The following is a 19391-nucleotide window of genomic DNA, read 5'->3' on the forward strand; positions in this document are numbered from 1 at the left end:
CTATATCATATTTATTTTGAGGTGGCTGTGTGAATGTGATGTGGGCGTGATGGAGAAGCACATGAATTTACAATTGTGCACATAAATACATGGATCTTGTTTGCAAAATATACTCAGCATATAATACCAGCAGTCGATAATGGTTTCTTTGAACCATGGCCGCAACCTTTTACTAACCTTCACCAGGTATTTTTGGTGCCTAAACCTAATCAAATATTAAGTATAGAGGCGCCCCAGTACCCTACTGGTTAAGATGCATGTCACATAACTCCAACATCCGCAGCTTGAATCTGACAATTGCTGCTTGTCGCCCCCCCATCTCCCTCTCCCCTCATTTCCTGTCATATCTACAGTGTTCCTATAATAAAGGCATAATATGCCCCCCAAAAATATTTATGGTTTAACAGTTTTGGAGGGTGCTGAAAATAAAGTCCTGCCAATAGGGTAGTCAGACAGAAAACGCATATGTGGGTTGCTTTGGAAGGCAGTGAATAAAAATAATCTGTTTAGTTGTTTAGATTGGAGGACTTGGTCTGATGTTTTCGCAACCTAGAAATATAATTTTTGTGACTTTAGGGGCCCCATAAAACCCTATTTAACATGTTTAAAGCGTAAAATTGACCTGTATTTCTGTGGACAAAACCTGTCGGTGATATTGGATTTATACACACTGAATGGTGTCGCAAAAAATCTGGACAGCTTTAAAGTTTCAAGCCCTTATTTAAAGGAGGATTGCTGACTGTAATGTTTTATTTTCAGGTTGTTTTCTAGAAATGACCCCATTGAAATGCAGCTTCGGTCTGGTTTTGCTCTCTGTAATATAAACAGTTCATTTAGATTATGAAGATTTTACTGGCTGAGAAACACAACTAATGTTTATTGCACATTTAAAATGGAGTATAAACTGAGTTTTAGATGAGGGCTTATATTGTGAATATTGTGTGTGTGTGTGTATCTGCGTGCGCCCATACACTCGTGCTCTTCACTGTCCTTCAACAGTTCAACAATCTCATTTACATACTCATAAATCATTCACGTCTGACATCTCTCACATTCACAGACAGCCACACACACCTGTGGGCATTGTAATAATGAGGTGTTTAAACACTGCTTTCAGCTCTAACAAAAATAGCCCTCATTCCCATGGATGGATGGATGGATGGATGGATGGATGGATAGATTTAGATAGACTGAGAGATAGACGATTACTATGGTAACATTACTGCATAGTTGTCTTGGTGGCTGAGTCGTCTACAGCACCGGACTCAAGTGTTCACTCCTTCCTGAGCTGAGGGAATTCTGGTCTCCTAATGGAGCCGTGTTTTACTGTAGCATAATAATAAAGTATTGGGAATTCGAAGACTTTTTTCCAAATGTGAGAAGTCTCTTGCCTTGTGGGACAGGAAAGTCCATGAACATAATATTAAAAAACTGAGGGACAACACTGATTAAGCATGTTGATATGTGTCAGTATCTACAAAATAAATAAGACAATATTTAAAGTTATTTCAGATTTAGATCTTTCTATCAATAACAACATGGTTTTGATCACTTCTGATCACAACTGGATGACTCTGACTGAGCAGGAAATAAGAGATTTAGGGAGATATGATTATTTACTGTTGTAAATCATCATTACACTTAAGGGGAGTCAAGTTGATATTTGTCAGTATCTTTTTAAAAAGAAAGGATTTCAAGTTAATTCTTTGATAGACAATCATGTTGTTTTTGTTCACTTTGGGAAAGATGATCATTAACTGTCTTAAATTCCCCTATACCTAAAGATTTTGGACAATCCAGAAGACAGGTGATTATCATGGTAGAAAGCTGCTGAAGTCTTTGGTCGTCAATCCAAAATTCTGGTTCTAGCTAGCTTTTATAAAGTACAGTTTGAAAGTGATTAGCTTTGAAAGTCAGTTGTCAGGGTGGCCGAGTGGTCGAAGGCGCCAGACTCAAGGCTTCTCTCCTTCCTGAACAAAGGGACTTCTGGTCTCCTAATGGAGGCGTGGGTTCAAATCCCACTCCTGACAACAAGTTATTCCTTGAACCTCACAATCAAAAAGTAAATGATTGCCTTTTAGGGGACAACAATGGCTGAATGTGTCGATATTTGGCAGAACGTAAATTTGGCTTTTATTTGATCATTTCATGGCGCATTTAGCTAGCTTTTTATGAAGTTCAGGCTCACTATGGTTCATCTGTGTCTTCAGTTGTCAGGATGGCCGAGTGGTCTAAGGCGCCAGACTCAAGGCTTCACTCCTTCCTGAACAAAGGGACTTCTGGTCTCCTAATGGAGGCGTGGGTTCAAATCCCACTCCTGACACAAATGTCGTGCATTTAGCTTTAATAGACGTAAAGCTGCCTTTCTTCAGCAGTGAAAAGCTTCTCCTTATCAGTGTGTGACAAGGATAACTTTTTGGCAAATATAATCATTTAGTGCCTTAAACTCCTCTATACTATACAAATTTGGGCTGTCAAGAAGAAATTTGACGATTGTGTGAGAAAGCTGCTGAAACCTTTGGTCGTCAATCCAAAATACTGGTTCTAGCTAGCTTTTATAAAGTACAGTTTGAAACTGATTACCTTTGAAAGTCAGTTGTCAGGATGGCCGAGTGGTCGAAGGCGCCAGACTCAAGGCTTCTCTCCTTCCTGAGCAAAGGGACTTCTGGTCTCCTAATGGAGGCGTGGGTTCAAATCCCACTCCTGACACAGATTTAAGCACTAAAGCCTAGAGGAAAAAACAACCATGTAGCTTCAGTTCTGATCACCATTGGATGACACTTTTGGACAGATGATCAGTAACAGTCTTAAATCCCCCTATACTTAAGATTTTGGACAATTCAGAAGAAAATGGACAACAATGATAGAAAGCTGCTGAAATCTTTGGTCGTCAATCTAATATACTGGTTCTAGCTAGCTTTTATAAACGTAATCATAGTTTTACTATGATTATCTTTGACCCTCAGCTTTCAAGATGCCAAGTGGTCTAAGGCGCCAGACTCAATGAATTCTTCCTTAAACTTCACAATCAAAAAGTAAGTGACTGACTTTTATGGGACATTAATGATTTAATGTGTTGATATTTGGCAGAACATAAATTTGGCTTTTATTTGATCATTTCATGCCGCGTTTCACATCGCTGATCCAAAATACTGCCTCTAGCTAATCTAGCAGTCCACACTGACTGTGGTTGACTATAAGATACAGTTGTCAGGATGGCCGAGTGGTCTAAGGCGCCAGACTTAAGGCTCTAATGCTTACTGAGTATACTGAGCAAAAGACTTCTGGTCTCCAAATGGAGGCGTGGGTTCAAATCCCACTTCTGACAAAGATTTAAGGGCTGAAGCTTGATAATACAGTAATAGAGAGCTCTTTCTTACCAGAAGCTTCTTTAATTGAACTGTTGCATTGTGGAACAATATTATAAACATAATATTCAAAGCTGAGTGACTGAGCTGAGGGAAAACACTGATTAAAGTTGTCAGTAGTTGATATTTGTCAGTATCCTTTTAAAAAAGGATTTCAAGGTAAATATTTTAAAGACAACCATGTAGTTTTAGTTCAGCTCTGATCACAATTGAATGACAATTTTGGACAAACGATCATGTTGGGCTTTGGCTACAGGTCTGACTATTAGCAATAATTAATGATTATTAAAGATAATTATTAAAATCAATAGAAATTATTAATAAGAATTAATGATAACAGGGCAGCACCCTGGGGTCAGGGCAAAAGATGGCGAAAGTCTCCATCTCAAAATTCACTGAGCTATCAATTTGGAACTTTGATTAATAATTAACTCAATAACTACAAACAAAATCACCATATCAATAGATAGTTAAGGTTGAAGGATTTGGGAGTTCTTTGCAAAGCAGATATCAGATATGGTGTCTAGAACCACATGTGCTGCCTGAAGCAAAGTGTGCAAAGTTTTAAACCTTTTAACTGTGTGGTTCTCTGGTCAAGACCAACTGGTGTAGGCTAAAGGTGCCAGGTTAAGAAGAGGTTAGTTGCATGCAAGGCCTAGTTACTGGATGTAACATATGTGAAGCATAAATTAATCTTAGCTAAGCAGTATCGCTATTCTAGTTTAACAATGGAAATGCATCACAACAGTAAAACTCAGTGGACAACATTGAACCAAAATCAGTGCATGTACATCAACAAGGTTAACAGTTTATGCTTAGCCATTCTATGCTATGCTATATTTAGCTAGGCTATGCCCTGTTGTTACCAAGTCCATGGAGAAAGAGATGCTTTGTGGTGTTCTGCTTCGTAGCTGGCGAATGCGTGGATGAGTCAGGCTGAGAGGAGTTTGGCTCCAAGGCTGAAGGATGCAGGCTTTGCTGGGTAGTCGGTGCTCCAGTCATGCAGGTCAGAGGGCCCAGGTCACTCCTTTGTGACTTGTGTGGTAGCTGCTGGCACTAGATAACTTAGTTACTGAGTCTTAGGCAGACTCTCGCATCTTCTGCCATAAAGAAAATACTTCTGTGTGTGTCTGCTGTGAGCAGGCCACACAAGAGAGCAGGAAGCTGAGCAGCAGAGCTGTGAGGGGAAAGAGAGGGAGAAGAGGGGAATCTCTGGTTTTGTTAACCTGGGTCTATCAGGGGAGTTCACACTTGGGTGTGAGCAACCAAGGACTCTTTGTTTTTCTTAAAGTCTTGACACATGTGGTCAGCTGGTGAGACCGAACAATCAGTAACGGCCTTAAATCCCCCTATACTTAAGATTTTGGACAATCCAGAAGAAAGTGGACTATCATGATAGAAAGCTGCTGAAATCTTTGGTCGTCAATCCAAAATACTGGTTCTAGCTAGCTTTTGACTCTCAGCTGTCAAGATGCCGAGTGGTCTAAGGCTTCAGACTCAAGAGACATCCACTTCCTGAGAAAAGGGACTTCTGATCTCCTAATGGAGGCGTGGGTTCAAATCCCACTCCTGACACTGACTATTTCCTTAAACTTCACCATCAAAAACTGGTTGAGTTTTAAGTGACAATAATGATTAAATGTGTTGATATTTGGCAGAATGTAACTTTGATTTTATAATTTCATGGCTTTTTATGAAATTCAGGCTCACTATGGTTCATATGTGATGTCAGTTGTCCGGATGGCCGAGTGGTCTAAGGCGCCAGACTCAAGGCTTCTCTCCTTCCTGAGCAAAGGGACTTCTGGTCTCCTAATGGAGGCGTGGGTTCAAATCCCACTCCTGACACAGATTTCATGCCTTTAGCTTTACAAGATAGAAAACTGCCTTTCTTCAGCAGTGAAAAGCTTCTCCTTATCAGTGTGTGACCAGAAGGAGACATTTCATTTAGTGTCTTAAACCCCTCTATACTATACAAATTTGGGCTGTCCAGGAGAAATTTGACAATTGTGGGAGAAAGCTCCCGAAACCTTTGGTTGTCAATCCAAAATACTGGTTCTAGCTAGCTTTTATAAAGGTAATCATAGTTTTACTGTGATTAACTTTGACCCTCAACTATCAGGATGCCTTGTGGTCTGAGGCTTCAGACTCAAGAGTCATCTCCTTCCTGAACAAACACACTTCAAGTCTCTTTACTGAGTTGTGGGTTCAAATCCCACCCCTGATCCAAGTTTTATGCCTGTAACTTGATAACACAGTCATAGAAAGTTGCTTTTTTCAGCAGTGAGAAACTACTCGTTCTCGTCTTTGTGGGACAAGAATATTTACTGTTTTAAATCCCCCCCTATAATATATGATTTTGGGATGTCCAGAAGAAAGTTGACAATCATGAAGGAAAGCTGCTGAAATCTTTGGTCGTCAATCCAAAATGGTTGTTCTGTCTGGCTTTTATAAAGTACAGACTGACACTGGTTAATTTCACACCTCAGTGGTCAGGGTGGTGGATTGGTCCAAAGCACCAGACTCAAGGCATCACTCTTCCGTGTGCAAAGGGATTTCTGCTCTCCTAATGGATGCGTGTGTTCAAATCCCACTCCTGACAAAGGCGTCTGCCATGAACATCACTAACAAAAACCGGAATGGTTGAGTTTTAAAGGACAACAATGATTTAAGTTGTCAGTAGTTGAAAGAACTTGATACAAGATTAAAAGAACATAATAAACTTTGCCTATGGTATACAATTCTTATTTATATATTTGGAAAGTAAAGTTTCCAATAATAAATGAATAATTAATTCATATTTACTTGGGTTTAAAGAGATCTCTGTCAGTTTTTCAGTCATTAAGATTTTTGCAGTTCCTTTAAGGACAATTTAAAACAACCAGCAAAATTAAAATAACCCTATATGTTCCTTAGAATTAACACCAAATTGCATCGTTTTAATGGAAATTATTTTGTTACTTTAACCTTGTGAACCAGTGTTTCCCCTTTAAATTATTAGGTTTCTTAAAATGGCTTCAAAGTTGTTGTTTTTGGGAATATTTCATTTTGCTTTTTAACATCAACACATAAAAAATGTACAGTACACCTAATGTAACTAAGATAACCAAAGAAACACTATTAGTACAACAGTTGAGAGGTAGTGGTGGGACCATTAATGGGGAAGTAAGAAAATTACTAAGATTAATTAATAAGAGGAATGTCTTTTCCTCTTTTTTTTCTCAACCGATATGTAATTTTCTCTTTTCTCTTTGTGAAATATTCAAGTCAAGATGGTGATAAATATTCCGTTCATCAATACACATTTCACCAAAACTCAGCTTGACGTACATTTGTTGGAAACTTTGGGGTCTCTACTAGAATTTAAAATAAATGTCTGTGGGTTTGAATAATGACAAGCTGCATAAAATACATTTTTTATGATGCAGCAGCTCAAGTCTCTATCCAGCTGAGCACATTATTTTGACATTTTTCCAGCAATATGTATTAAAAACAGTAAAATAAATAAACATATTGGTATAGATTGTGGACACGGATGTTGTTCCACTCTTGTTGTGTTAATTTTTGAGTCTCTAGTGATGTAGTGAATGATGTAAACAACTGCTGTATATGCTGTTGTGTCTGTTTATTCATACCAGTGGATTTATCCTCCATTCTTCTTATGCAGTTTGTTTGGCAAGTTGTCATGATGTTTTAAAATGTTGCAACATTTTTTTCCTTCAATCCAAATATTTTTTTTGGTTGCAGATGTGATTTAGGGATTGTTCTCTGTTTCCCTCGTCATTTCATCCAGCTTTCATACAGTTATAATAACAGTGAGAGATAGAGAGACGGGCAGTTAGCAGGAATGCATTATCTACAGATGACTGACCAGACTCGCTGGCATGTGGAAAGGTCACCAGACACACAGTAGGGGCGAAGGTCACGGGGTCAACATCAGGCTTTGAGTGAGGGCAGATGGGCTTAGCGCTGCATGTGTGAGGGAGTGAGACAAAGAAACGACAAAACAAGAAAGCAAACTTCAAACAAGATGGAGAAATGTGACATTACACTCTTTATTTAATTTTGCACACTTTGCTACTCTCAAGAAGTGCATCCCCTTGACTTTACACTTTAAGTTTTCAACAAGTAGAGAAAATGTGAGCGTGAGTTTTAAAGGAAAATGCTGATTAAAGTTGCCAGTATTTGATATTAAGGATTCCTGGTCATTTCAGATTTTTTTTTCTTCCATAAACAACCATGTAGTTTTCATCACCTCTGCAGAATTGGATGACTGTGACTGGATTATAGCAAATCAGATATTTCTGGGAAATATGATTATTTGTTGTCTGAAGGCTTCTAATCCAAAATGGCAGTCCAGACTGAATCTAATGCATTTGGTTGTCAGGATGGTTTTTGTTGATTTTGTACTGAAGTTCTTTGAGAAATGTACAAATATGTAGCACAACAAGCTATTGAAACTGTAAACACAACTGCATTCCTGCACATGCTCAGTGGCGTCTGCGCCTTACATAGAATTACTCTCCTGAGACTGAAACTGTAGTCTTTGGAGCCGTTTCTAAACAAACTAATGTCCTCATGATGAAGGAATATGTCACCCAGTGCAGTGGCATGTTGGTTTGCTTCTGCACATGTTGACAATAAGAAAAATATAGAAGATCAGCCGCTTTATCCTTTAAGGTTGGTCAGCCTGAACATGGCCAAACACTACAAACAAGCTTTGCTTAGGTCCGCATGGTAGAGCATGAGAGGCAGTGTGTGCGTCTGTGTGTGTTTGTATTTGCGTGAGCTTTGTTGGAATCAGTGTAAACACACAAACAGACAGCTCGCTCATTCCAGCGCTCTGTGAAACAGCTCACTTAGTCAACCAGTCAACCCTGCAAACCAAAAACAATGACTGTCAGCCAAGCAGACATTCGATCAGCAATTCAAATGCACACACACACACACACACACACACACACAAACACGAGACAGATAATGATCCAATCAGATGAACAGATGGGCAGTTTGTCAGCCAACCAGGAAGTAGTTTGTCAGCCAGACTGATCAGTCAGTCAGCCAATGTTTTAGTGAAGTTAATGAGTCAGAATCAGTGTAACAAGTGTAACATGACCGACACATGGTGGCACTCACACCCTTACTGTGTGTGTGTGTGTGTGTGTGTGTGTGTTTGTGTGTGTTGTTATTGATAAGTGTCCCATTCAAAACCAGTCGAGGATTCACGTGCAACCAGCATTCAACAACTACAGCTCCCAAATATAATAAAGTCATAAAAAACTACAAAATGTAAATTGAGTTTGGTTTGAGTTTATTTATTTGCACAGGTTAAAATCAAACAAATACACACAAACAACAAGAAAAAAAATCAATATACGTGGAGAAGAAAAAAGTTTAATTGGCTTATTGATTAGCGCTACCTAAATATATAAATGCATAAATATCTGACATCTGTTTCTGATGTCAGATGTTTGGGAAGATGAAGATTAGATGATTGATATGAGAGTTATAGTTTAAAAATAAGATGAAATGATCTGATATATTTCCCTCCTTGATTTGTATGTTATATATAAAAATATATATTTGAAAATGTTAATATCATAGATTGTGAGAAGAGTTGTGGGATATATACTTGTAATAATTACCAACAGAATGAAACATGTTTATTCATTTATTCAGTAATCTTCCCTTATGATATTTAGTATTATGCATGTATGTGAGTATATATACTGTATGTGTTGGTATGTTCTGTATATAAGTATAGACATGATTTTTATTCTTCTTGTGCTTCTTTTAAAAGGCAAAATTAATAAAATGTTAATCATAAAAAAACTACAGCTCCCACATTCAAGAACTTCTTTGTACTTTACTTGAGTATTTCCATTTTATGCTACTTTGTAGAAGTATTTCACAGCTAAAGTTGCCTTTCAGATCTAGATTTAACAAGTAAAATGGATAACGTATTTTATATTTGCAATCAATTTGGATCACTTTGTATAGATCAGCGTCCAAGAGGGGTGAATGCTTTTTACAGGCACAGTATACAGTATGTGTATTTTGCATAATGAGTATGTTTACTGTTACTTACAATAAGTGTGGTTATGCACCACATATCTGGAGCAAACTGCTGCAACTCTGTTCCTTTGAATCAAGGCTTTTCTGTTTGCCTTTTATTCAATCCAATATGGGCCTTTTTATTCCTAAGTTGCACTGCACTGCAACTTTTATTCTACTGTTTTATCCGTCTTATTATATTTTGAATTCTATGTAAATGTGTCTTTTCATGAAGCCTTGTGTTTCTTTTAAATTTTGTCTTAATGCCTTTTATGTTTTGTGTAAAGCACTTTGAATTGCCTTGTTGTTGCCTTAAGTAACATTTTGAATGCAAGACTTTGACTTTGAAAGGAACATTTGTATACTGGGATATTGCTATTTTTACTTCCTAGTCTAGTTTATTTGAGGATCAGGATTTAGAGCACATAATATCACAGAGACAGCTCTGCTGAAAGTTACAAATGACCCTCTGATTGCATTGGACAAAGGACCTCTCTCTCTCTACCGGTCTTCTTAGATCTTAGCGCTGCTTTTGACCCCACTGACCATCACATCCTATCACAGAGTCCGCTCAAGGTTTCTTCCCGTTAAAGGGGAGTTTTTCCTTCCTTGATCATGGGGGAATGTCAGGTCTCTGTCTAGACCTGCTCTATGTGAAAAGTGCCCTGAGATAACTTCTGCTGTGATTTGGTGCTATATAAATAAAACTGAAAATTGAAATTGAGTTGAAACTTAAGGTAACGACTAGGGCTGTAGTCTTCTGGTCGACTGGTCGATTAGTTGGTCGATATGCTCTCATCCGACTAAATTCTCATTGGTCGAATAATCTCCGTGTTACTCTCATAAAGAGAAAAGTGCTACATCAACAGCTTTCCAGGAGTAATCCATTATTTCCTGCGGCGGGAGGGACAGACTAACGAATTACCTGTGAAACAACTTTGAACTCGCCCAACCTAATGGAGACTGCTGGGTCTAACTGAACATTTACTGAATCAGTGTTTCTCAGATAATTATCACAAGAACCACCGCCAGGCCAAAAAAACATTTTTTATTGCCGAAATTAACGCCAAATATCCATTCATTCAGAAATCAACAGCATTTGGGAGTCTCTGTGCAGCGCTGAGTCAACCTCTGTCTCGTTGACTTGGAAACTATTGGTAGCCTAACTGTTAAGGAATACGGCATTGCATAGTATGTTTGCGTAGCGGGTGGGAAAGAGTGGTTAGTAGTAAGTTGTCAGTCTGGCAGTAAATGTACAGTACAAACTACAGTGTGTCAGTTAATAAATGCTAAAAAGTCACGTCTGTTGTTTCCCCAAATGCTGGAAAAGTGAAGAGAGTTAGCTCCAAAGTTAGCAACAATGGGTTAGCCTAACCTGAAGACACAAAACAGAGGAGTAGAGAAAACAGAGAAATGTGTGGCTGCTGAGTTCACGGTGCACTCTGCCCCCCCCCCACTCTACTAATCTTTAACTAATCGATTAGTTAAAGATTATGTACGATTATGTACGATTTCAGTCGACCAAGATTTTCTTTGGTTGACTACAGCCCTAGTAACGACAGTGTAACCATGTGGCAGAGTCAACAAAATTTAAGCTCTAAGGCTCTGGACACATGTAATACTGTGTGTGTGTGTGTGTGTGTGTATCTTGACTTCAACTTCTTTGCCTGCTCATGACCCTTGACCTTCCCACACTCAATTTCTCCAAAACACACACTCGTGCACAATCACAGCTCACTCCATGCTACATAAATCAATTCCTGCCATACCAGGCGACTCGTAGCACTTTAAGTTGTTCTAATGCAGCGATGCCTACTGTAACATTCAGGAGACTTATGAAACAAAAGGTTAGGGCCCCTGAATGGCCCAGTGTCAAGGATTACTTCTCAGACAAATTCTCCAGCAACAAAGCCTCCATTGTGCCCCGCCAAGCCCTCGAATTAGCAGCAGGGGCGACTGCACGCTTAACTGGGCTTGACAGCGCGACCGCTCTCCCAGACCTCTCTGAACATTTACTTGGATTGCTTCGATCTGAAATGTCTAGAAAATTGTGAGGTGAAATGAAAAAGAAAACGCATCAATAAAATGAGAAATAAATCCACTTTGATGTCTCTGGGAAGTCTAACTAGATTATTATGAATATAAATTAAACTATGTGTAATCTATGTAAAAGTAGGTCTCAATCTGAAGCATGGATTAGGCTGCAGCACGTGCAACATCTGTCTGAGAAAAAAGTTTGCTCCATGTATTTGTTTTTTCCAGTTAAAAACTGGCTTGTTTCTTGTTTAAAGTCGACATTTTTGTGGTGATCAATACCTCATAAATCATGTTATTTCCTAGTTTTAAAGAGGTAGCTGGCTTCTTTTTTTTTTTTTTTTTTTTAATAGCTTTCCATGTGAACCCTGGGGACTGAGTTTAATCTGCCACCGTCAAGCCAGGAAGAATGAAAAGCAACGTTTCCTGTTGTGTTTTCAAAATAAAAGCTCACTTGTGTTTAAACATATTTTTCACAAAAAACAACACAGAAGTCAAAATAAAACAAAAATATTCTGAATCTCAGTATAAATGTGTCATTAGTAACATATTAACTCTGCTCATTGATTTATTACCAGCAGGAAATGATGCGATAAGTAGACAAAGTGTGGAGCAACAAAATGAAAACTTAAAATATAAATAAAAAGATTTATTGTTTTAAGACATTTTATTGTCAAGATAGCCCCTCTGTTAGATCAGATTACACATTATTGTCTGATTCCTCTGAAATTTGTATTTCTGTTTGCATAAACAGGAAAAAAAGTAAATAAATGCAGGTGATACTAGAGATGCACCGAAACTGATACTGATATCAGATATCAGTCCGACTCAAACGGCTGGATCAGGTATTGATGACAATGGGTCGATCCGGTATCAGATACCATTATTTTAATAAATAACCATTAAGCAAATTTATATCTATGTATTTATTTCCTACATTTTGTTTTATAAAGTTAGGAAAACAATGTTTAAGTCAAGCCTCGTTTTGCGTTTACACATAAAAGAATCATCCCAGTGTCGTCCACACAGTGAGGCAAACAGCTTAGTGATTAAACACTGGTACTGGACCAGTAAGAGGTATCGGCTGATACCCAAAGCCCAGGTATCGGTATCGGGACTGAAAAAGTTGAATATTGCAGTATTGCAGTAACCATCACGACATTGTCTTGATATCGACTTGTTACCAAGAACAATAAGTGAAACTTCTATTTTCTCAACTGTATTTTTTTTTAGCTTCTGGCTGATAAAGTGCAGCTTAATGGAAGCTGAAACAAGTCTGACATGTAGAGCTGAAGGTGAGTTTAGATTGAATGCAAATGAGTCATTCAGACAACTTTGACCACCTGGAATGTTTCTGCAGTCCGAGTTTATTCTTTTCCCTTTTTCCTTTACTTCTTATCTCTTTATATTCATAAAGTTTTTGGGATAATTGTGTCGTTGCAGGTGAAATATCAGATTGTCTAGTCAGGCGACGAAGGCAATTAAATACTAGAGACACAGTATTTTCCTGCGGTCCAACTACCTTTAATAAAATATATGCATATAGGCCTCCTGAGCTCTGTAGCAAGGAAGAAGCACATCGATCGACTCGCACAAACATTTTATACAACACAACCGTCATACTTCTCTGTCTGTAGACGCCTGTTTCCTGCAAGATAATCAATATATGGTGTCGTTCCTGTCTCTTACAACTTCCAGTTCTTGCATTTAGTTCCCCCTTTTTCCAACAATCATCTCTTTGAGTCGGCGGCCCTGTGTATTATGCAATTCAGATAACCTTTTTCTTCTTTCCTAACAATTTGCCTACATAAACAAGATGTGAGACATTAAAAACAGAACAATGTGATTATAACATATAAAGACAGGGTCAACAGTACATCATGTTCTTTGAAGACAGAAACTGATCAGTTGAGAATACACATCTATACTATTGATAATCATTAATACATTAATATCATAATACAGTGTTTTCTCCATTAGTACACTTCTAATTATCATAATTTCCTTCACAAGTGCAATTCTTTTTGCTCAAGCTGAATCATTTTCTTTGCCACCTTGAGCAAATATGCAGCTGTTTGCCTCTTTATTGACTTTTGGTTTACAACTGCACCACCTATAAAACGACCACACCTTCAGATGTCCTAAAACAGCCACCATACTGAAGATAGACCCTTTGGATTTAGACTGTGGAGTTTTATTATTTTAATTTTTAGTGTATTTATCTTGTGTCGTGCTTCAACACTTTATTTATTTGGTTTTGCTTTTCTTTGTGTTCATGCTTTATGTTTATGATTTGAATCTGTGTGATTTGAATATGTGGGAAAGTGTGTGATGTGTAGGTTGTTTTATGACACAATAAAACCAAATTAGATTTGCAACGATTGGTCAACCATCATAAAATTAACAAATAATGGTTGATGATTAATTAATGATAGTCAATTAATCATTTTGAGTCATTGTTTTTAGAAAAAATACCCACATTTTCTGGTTTCTTTAGTCCTCTGTGGCGGTAAATTAAATATCTTTGGGTTCTGGACAAAACAAGACGTACTCAAAAATGTGTTTTTCTTCTTGTTCCTTCAGTTTGATGTTTTAGCTTCGCTGTACAGAATGATGTATGTGCAGAGTTTGTTTTCACATTCATCTGCTGAAAGTGGAAAGTTTCTCAGCGCTCATTGAAAATCTGACTTTTAGGGGGCACACGAGCATGATTTGTGACATCAGAAGTAGTTTGGATGCCAGTCGTGGTCCGATATTCAATTTACACAAGTGTGATGTGGAAACTTGAAGCCTCCAGTGAACAAACACTGAGAATGGGCTTTACACTGAAGGAGGAGACATCTGGTGAAATGAAATATATTTGCATAGTCATAGACACTGGAATTTTAAATGAGTGACAAGGAGGAGATGTCATTTTAACAACGTAATTATACTTTTTTGTGAAAAAAACCATATAAGACACATTATTTATTCAACCAGAGAATTTTTATATGTCTTAATACCTGTCTGAAGGGGACCTTCAAAGGATAGTTTCACAGTTTTTCCAAGTGTGTGTTAAAACAACAGTCAGGTGTCCATATGAAGAGTTTCCTCGCTGTAATCATTCCTCCTGTTCATACTGGCTGTTAAAAGATCCTTCAAATGTGCTTTCAATGTAAGTGATGGAGGCCAAAATCCACATTTTGTGCAAAAATGCTTTTAAAAGTCTCTGTGAAGCTTATATGAGGCTTCAGCAGTCTGAGTTAGTCATATCAAGTGGATATCTGACACATTTACAGTCTTTTTAGCATCAAATTCCCTCTTTGTGTTTCCCTGTTGAGCTGCAGGTGGAAGTATAGTAACAAAAAGAGGGACTTTGGCACTAAAAAGACTGTAACGTTGAAAGATATCTACTTGATTTGACTCATTTGGGCGCTGAAGCTTCATATTAGCTTCAGATAAACTTTTAAATACATTTTTGCACAGAAGGAGGACTGTGGATTTTGTCCCCCATCACTTCCATTGTAAGTTTATTATGAAGGGATCTTCTAATGGTCAGTATGAACAGGAGGAATGATTACAGAAAGAAAAACATGTTTCAATGTTCATTTGAGCTCCTGACAAAAAGTTTTTTGCCTCATTAGTGATAAAATCTTTGGTATAGCTTTATCTCCCTTTTTCATCTATCCAACATTTTTGGTTTTTGGTGCGTAATAATAAGCATTACAGTCTCACGGGGCGATAAAAATGGTGTTCATTCAATAAAAAAAGCCCCGTTTCCACCAAAAGTTCCAGGTAATTTGGAACCAGAGGAACTAATCTCATGAAATACACTTGGAACTACAAGTCCCTGTTGTGCATCCGGTTTGTGTTTCCACCACATCTGAGGAACCAGGTAAATCATGCAAATTAAAGCCATGAGTAATAAAAATCAAGGCGTAGAATTCATGAGGAAAAATAACAATGCGGATTTGTTCAGTTGTTCTTTGTATTTACTGCTGCATGAGTTGGATGTAATGAATGAATGAAAAGAAGAAACGCAGAGGATGAAAATGAAATTAAGAGTCTCTACAGTAAATCACCTGTAGAGTGTTTGATGCTTTAGATCATAACAATGAAACAACAATAATAAAAATAACGTTTTATTTCTCTCATTCACTGGCTCTGTTCTTTCTTTTGTAGTATTCCCTCATTCATAACACGTTATATTAATATGAAATCTATAATCTTATATTGCACATCTGTGAAGTCATCACATCTAATCTGTATTCTTTGTCTTATTACACTTGAACATTACAAATTCTGTTTATACAGTCAATATCCTGTAGCCTACATTATTATTTAAGGTACCAGCTATGGAACCAGTACAATAATTGATCTACAGGCTGTTGGTCTGGACTGGTTTTCTGTGCCGGTAGCAGTTTATTCTATTGGTATGGAATGGGTTTCTGGATTGCCAGACCTCTTGTAGACCACTAATCAGACATTTTTTACCATCACATCGGGTATTTTAGAGCCGTTAAACGGGACATTTTTCCAGCATTTGACTTTTTAACCCCAACCGTGATCTTTCCCTAACCTTAACCAGGTGGTTTTTTGTGCCTAAACTTAACCATTCTAACTGAAAGTATGGGGAGAATTGGTGTATCACGGTGCAAGTTTCTTCTTCTTCTTCTTCTTCTTTGGGTTTTTACGGTATCCTTTAAGTTGCATTACTGCCTACCTCTGGATTGTATCTTCCACTGTTGTCCAAACCTAGTACAGTCTTGTAATTAGTCCTGTTACTCTCAAAAAATCTAAACATCATTTTTATTTTCCCCCCATTCTCAAGCAGATCTTTAACCCTGGCCTCCACTCGTCGGAGCCCATGTAGACCTGTAAGCACTGCTCTTCTTTACGCTTCATGATTCTTGCATGAAATCAGGACGTGCTCCACTGTCTCCTTTTCCTGACACTAATTACAAGCGAAAATTACAAGCGTTCCTGCATTTTGAAACAGTTTTAATTGGATCACGTGATCTTGCGCAATTAATACCAACACGCATGCGTAATATATTCGCACCAACATTAGCCATTTAATTTTTTTTTAACTCAACAGCTCTCTTCACATACAATATATTTATTCTTTATTATAAATTTATTTAGGCTATATATATCCCACCTGTCGTTTGTGGTAGTTGTATTTTTCTCACTTTGTATATTTTTATTGTTATGCCCCACAACACCAAGACAAAATATCTGATGGTAGTTCTGATGTGGGGGAATCATAGCTTTTATTTAGAAGGGAAACTAATCCTATTTCTGGTGTGAACTGCTGCTAACATGACGGCGCTGTATGAGCCTGCAGGCATTGGGGGTTTAGTGTTGGGAGGAGGAGGAGGAGGAGGAGGAGGAGGAGGAGGAAGAAAAGCCCTCATCCCGATACTCCCCCAGTTTGGTTGCGTATCGCGCCGCTATCAGCGGAGCTCCTGGCTGAAGCCCCGGCTGGATGTGTGCGCTTCACTGGATACAGAAAACACACACTCCTGCTGTTAAAAAAAAACTGCATGCGTGTGTATGCGTGCGTGTGTGTGCGTGCGTGTGTATGTATGTGTGTGTGCGTAAGTCATATACTACACCTGAGCCGGGCATGTAGTTAACCGGGTTCCTGGGCGTGGGAAGGGACTGTCTCACTTCTGTTTTTGTCGGTGGGAATATTGTTGAACTAAACTTCAGCAGTGACTGGCGCAGCTGCGCAGCTCAACCACACGTTCATTTCGCTCCAGTTTGACTCTTCCACAGCGGCTTTTCCTCACATCAGGATGTAAATTTGGGAACTTTTTGTCCGACCAGCATCAACAGAGGACAACTCTTAACCTTCTTTCGTTTTCATATCTTTGGGGAATATAGAAAGAAAACACGGATCTCAGCAGCGAATCCAGAGGTAAGCAGCATGTGCTTGTTACTTCTAAACGCCGCTGTCATTCATAATTTTTATTTATTTTTTTGTGCTTTATTTATGCAAACTTGCACAAATAAATCTCCTCTTCCTCTACAACAACAATTTCCTAAAGCTTCTCACTGCAGGAAAAGCTTTAGAGGGATTTTAAAGATTTGTAAGCGACTCGTGATGTCTTATCGTTGCCCCGATACGTCACACCGAAGTCCGCTTACAAAACTTCCAATTAAACAATTTATCGATTACTAGCAAATAACACATGCGGACTCTAACATTAAATGGAGGGCTTTACAATCGGTTAGGGTCTATAGTTGATTCGGCATAGAAGCTATCCACCAAGAAGCTTGTTATTTTGGGAAAACCTTTGGATTTGATTCAATTAATGCCGTTTAACCCAACGAGCTGTATTCAACTTTGTGGCCAGACGGGTTGGTTATAAAGGCGGGCATATCCTGACATTTAGAATGACTTAACTTTTGAAAAAGTAGTGTTTGAAGTTTTATATGTTTGCCGAACTGCAAACTTGACTGTAATGATTCGTTATAGCACCCCACACCTGTTTTAGAGGTGTAAGCCTTCGCTTATAGGCAAGGAGATATTAAATTAGCTGATTTTTTAACGGAGTCTGGTGTGTCGGTCTCTACATATGGGAGACGACGGAATGTGTTGGGACCAATCAATACACAGAACATCTGGAGCCTCAGCCAGTGGGCTGATCCTGTTGAGCGAGTGACACAGTTTTAATAATGTATTCCAGATTGGGTTTGACTCCTTCCAGTGTTAACATACTGGTATCTACAACAGCTGTACAAAGCCATTATATCTTATTGATTTCCCTCATTAAATCTGCCAGCCACAAGGAAGATAATTGGTAAGTAGAAGTGAGAAAAGGGATCTGAAGCTTTGAGGGAGTGCAACAGATCAGTACTAATATTATATACATTTAGTGTAATGTCATAGAAATAGATGTTTTCTGATGGATTGATTGATCAGAGGTCTTTAAACCATCACATCAGCAGCCACATAAGAAGTATACGTGGTCAAATCTTTGGCTCCAGAGGTTATTAAAACACTATCTCATGTGTATATCTATAAATCTTTTTGGCCATCTGTTTCAAAGCATTGCTGGACATGATGGGGAGGTAATTGCCCATGGTGTCAGTTAATGGATTAGAAAAGCCTCCACATTGAACCTTGAGCTCTGAAGCTATAAAACCATTAAAGCTGCAGCCGCACTGCACTATTTTGACTCTGGTTGTCTGATGTTGTGGCTAAAATGATGCTGGGATCAGTCGAGCATGCAGTTTCAAGGCTGCTTGAACAGGTCATTGTGTCATGTTTAATTTATGGAAATCGCTAGTGGGAAGTTTGGATGTGCACTTTTGAGTATTTCAGGTGTACATACCAGATATGAAAACAGAATCTCAAGAAAGAAGTCTGTCAAAAGTGAGTAATAAAATGACTCAAGTACAAAACTTGCAGCAAACTGCAGGCTCAGGCTTTCAGTGTAAGTATGACTGATGAAAATTAGTCTCAGCACTTACTGCTGTTGCTTGTTCATTTAATGTTTCTAATGTCTCCTTTGAAAGCAATCGATAGTTCAGAAGCACTATGTTCTTTTGAGTAAGCTCTTCAGTAAATCCTTTTTCAGTGTTTCACAAGAAGTCATGCTATTTCAGCGACTTGCCTCCACACACACACACACACACAACACTATCTCCTCCTTTGTGAACTGACTGTTTAAAGTTAGTTAGTAAGAGGCTGAGCTTTAAGTTGAGCCGCCTCCGGGAGAAACTGTACAATGTTTTACATTATCTTCTGACTCGGAAATGGAGAGCGGAGTTCTTGGGAGTTAAAACAAATATTTCTCGGAGGCATAAAGAAAGTTACTGGTTGGTATGGCTGACTTGCAATTTAATAATATACAAAGAAGTAACTTAAAGGAAGGAAAATCAAAGGGCAATGACCTCTTTTTATTCATGTATTCAGATGACATTCATGTTCTTGGAAGGTCAGCAGGT

The 19391-nt window shown here is 38.3% G+C and overlaps 1 protein-coding gene and 6 non-coding genes across 8 annotated transcripts in view; all 7 read left to right on the forward strand.

Moving 5' to 3' along the window:
* Window positions 1-1919: 1919 nt before the first annotated feature.
* On the forward strand, window positions 1920-2030 carry trnal-caa. The gene is made up of 2 exons: window positions 1920-1957; window positions 1985-2030. It is a non-coding gene; the product is annotated as a tRNA-Leu (tRNA).
* A 182-nt stretch (window positions 2031-2212) lies between these two features.
* trnal-caa lies at window positions 2213-2323 on the forward strand. The gene is made up of 2 exons: window positions 2213-2250; window positions 2278-2323. It is a non-coding gene; the product is annotated as a tRNA-Leu (tRNA).
* Window positions 2324-2598: 275 nt separating this feature from the next.
* On the forward strand, window positions 2599-2709 carry trnal-caa. The gene is made up of 2 exons: window positions 2599-2636; window positions 2664-2709. It is a non-coding gene; the product is annotated as a tRNA-Leu (tRNA).
* A 500-nt stretch (window positions 2710-3209) lies between these two features.
* trnal-uaa lies at window positions 3210-3328 on the forward strand. The gene is made up of 2 exons: window positions 3210-3247; window positions 3283-3328. It is a non-coding gene; the product is annotated as a tRNA-Leu (tRNA).
* A 1505-nt stretch (window positions 3329-4833) lies between these two features.
* trnal-caa lies at window positions 4834-4943 on the forward strand. The gene is made up of 2 exons: window positions 4834-4870; window positions 4898-4943. It is a non-coding gene; the product is annotated as a tRNA-Leu (tRNA).
* A 159-nt stretch (window positions 4944-5102) lies between these two features.
* On the forward strand, window positions 5103-5213 carry trnal-caa. The gene is made up of 2 exons: window positions 5103-5140; window positions 5168-5213. It is a non-coding gene; the product is annotated as a tRNA-Leu (tRNA).
* An 11636-nt stretch (window positions 5214-16849) lies between these two features.
* LOC121891148 (plexin-B2-like) overlaps window positions 16850-19391 on the forward strand; it is a 211650-nt gene continuing 209108 nt past the window's right edge. For both annotated transcript variants that reach the window (XM_042403917.1, XM_042403916.1), the window contains exon 1: window positions 16850-17355. The gene's annotated coding sequence lies outside the window, so the exon portion shown is untranslated. The remainder of the gene's footprint in view (window positions 17356-19391) is intronic.

This window comes from Thunnus maccoyii, chromosome 23 (genome assembly GCF_910596095.1).
Source record: "Thunnus maccoyii chromosome 23, fThuMac1.1, whole genome shotgun sequence".
Classification (NCBI taxonomy): Eukaryota; Metazoa; Chordata; class Actinopteri; order Scombriformes; family Scombridae; genus Thunnus; species Thunnus maccoyii.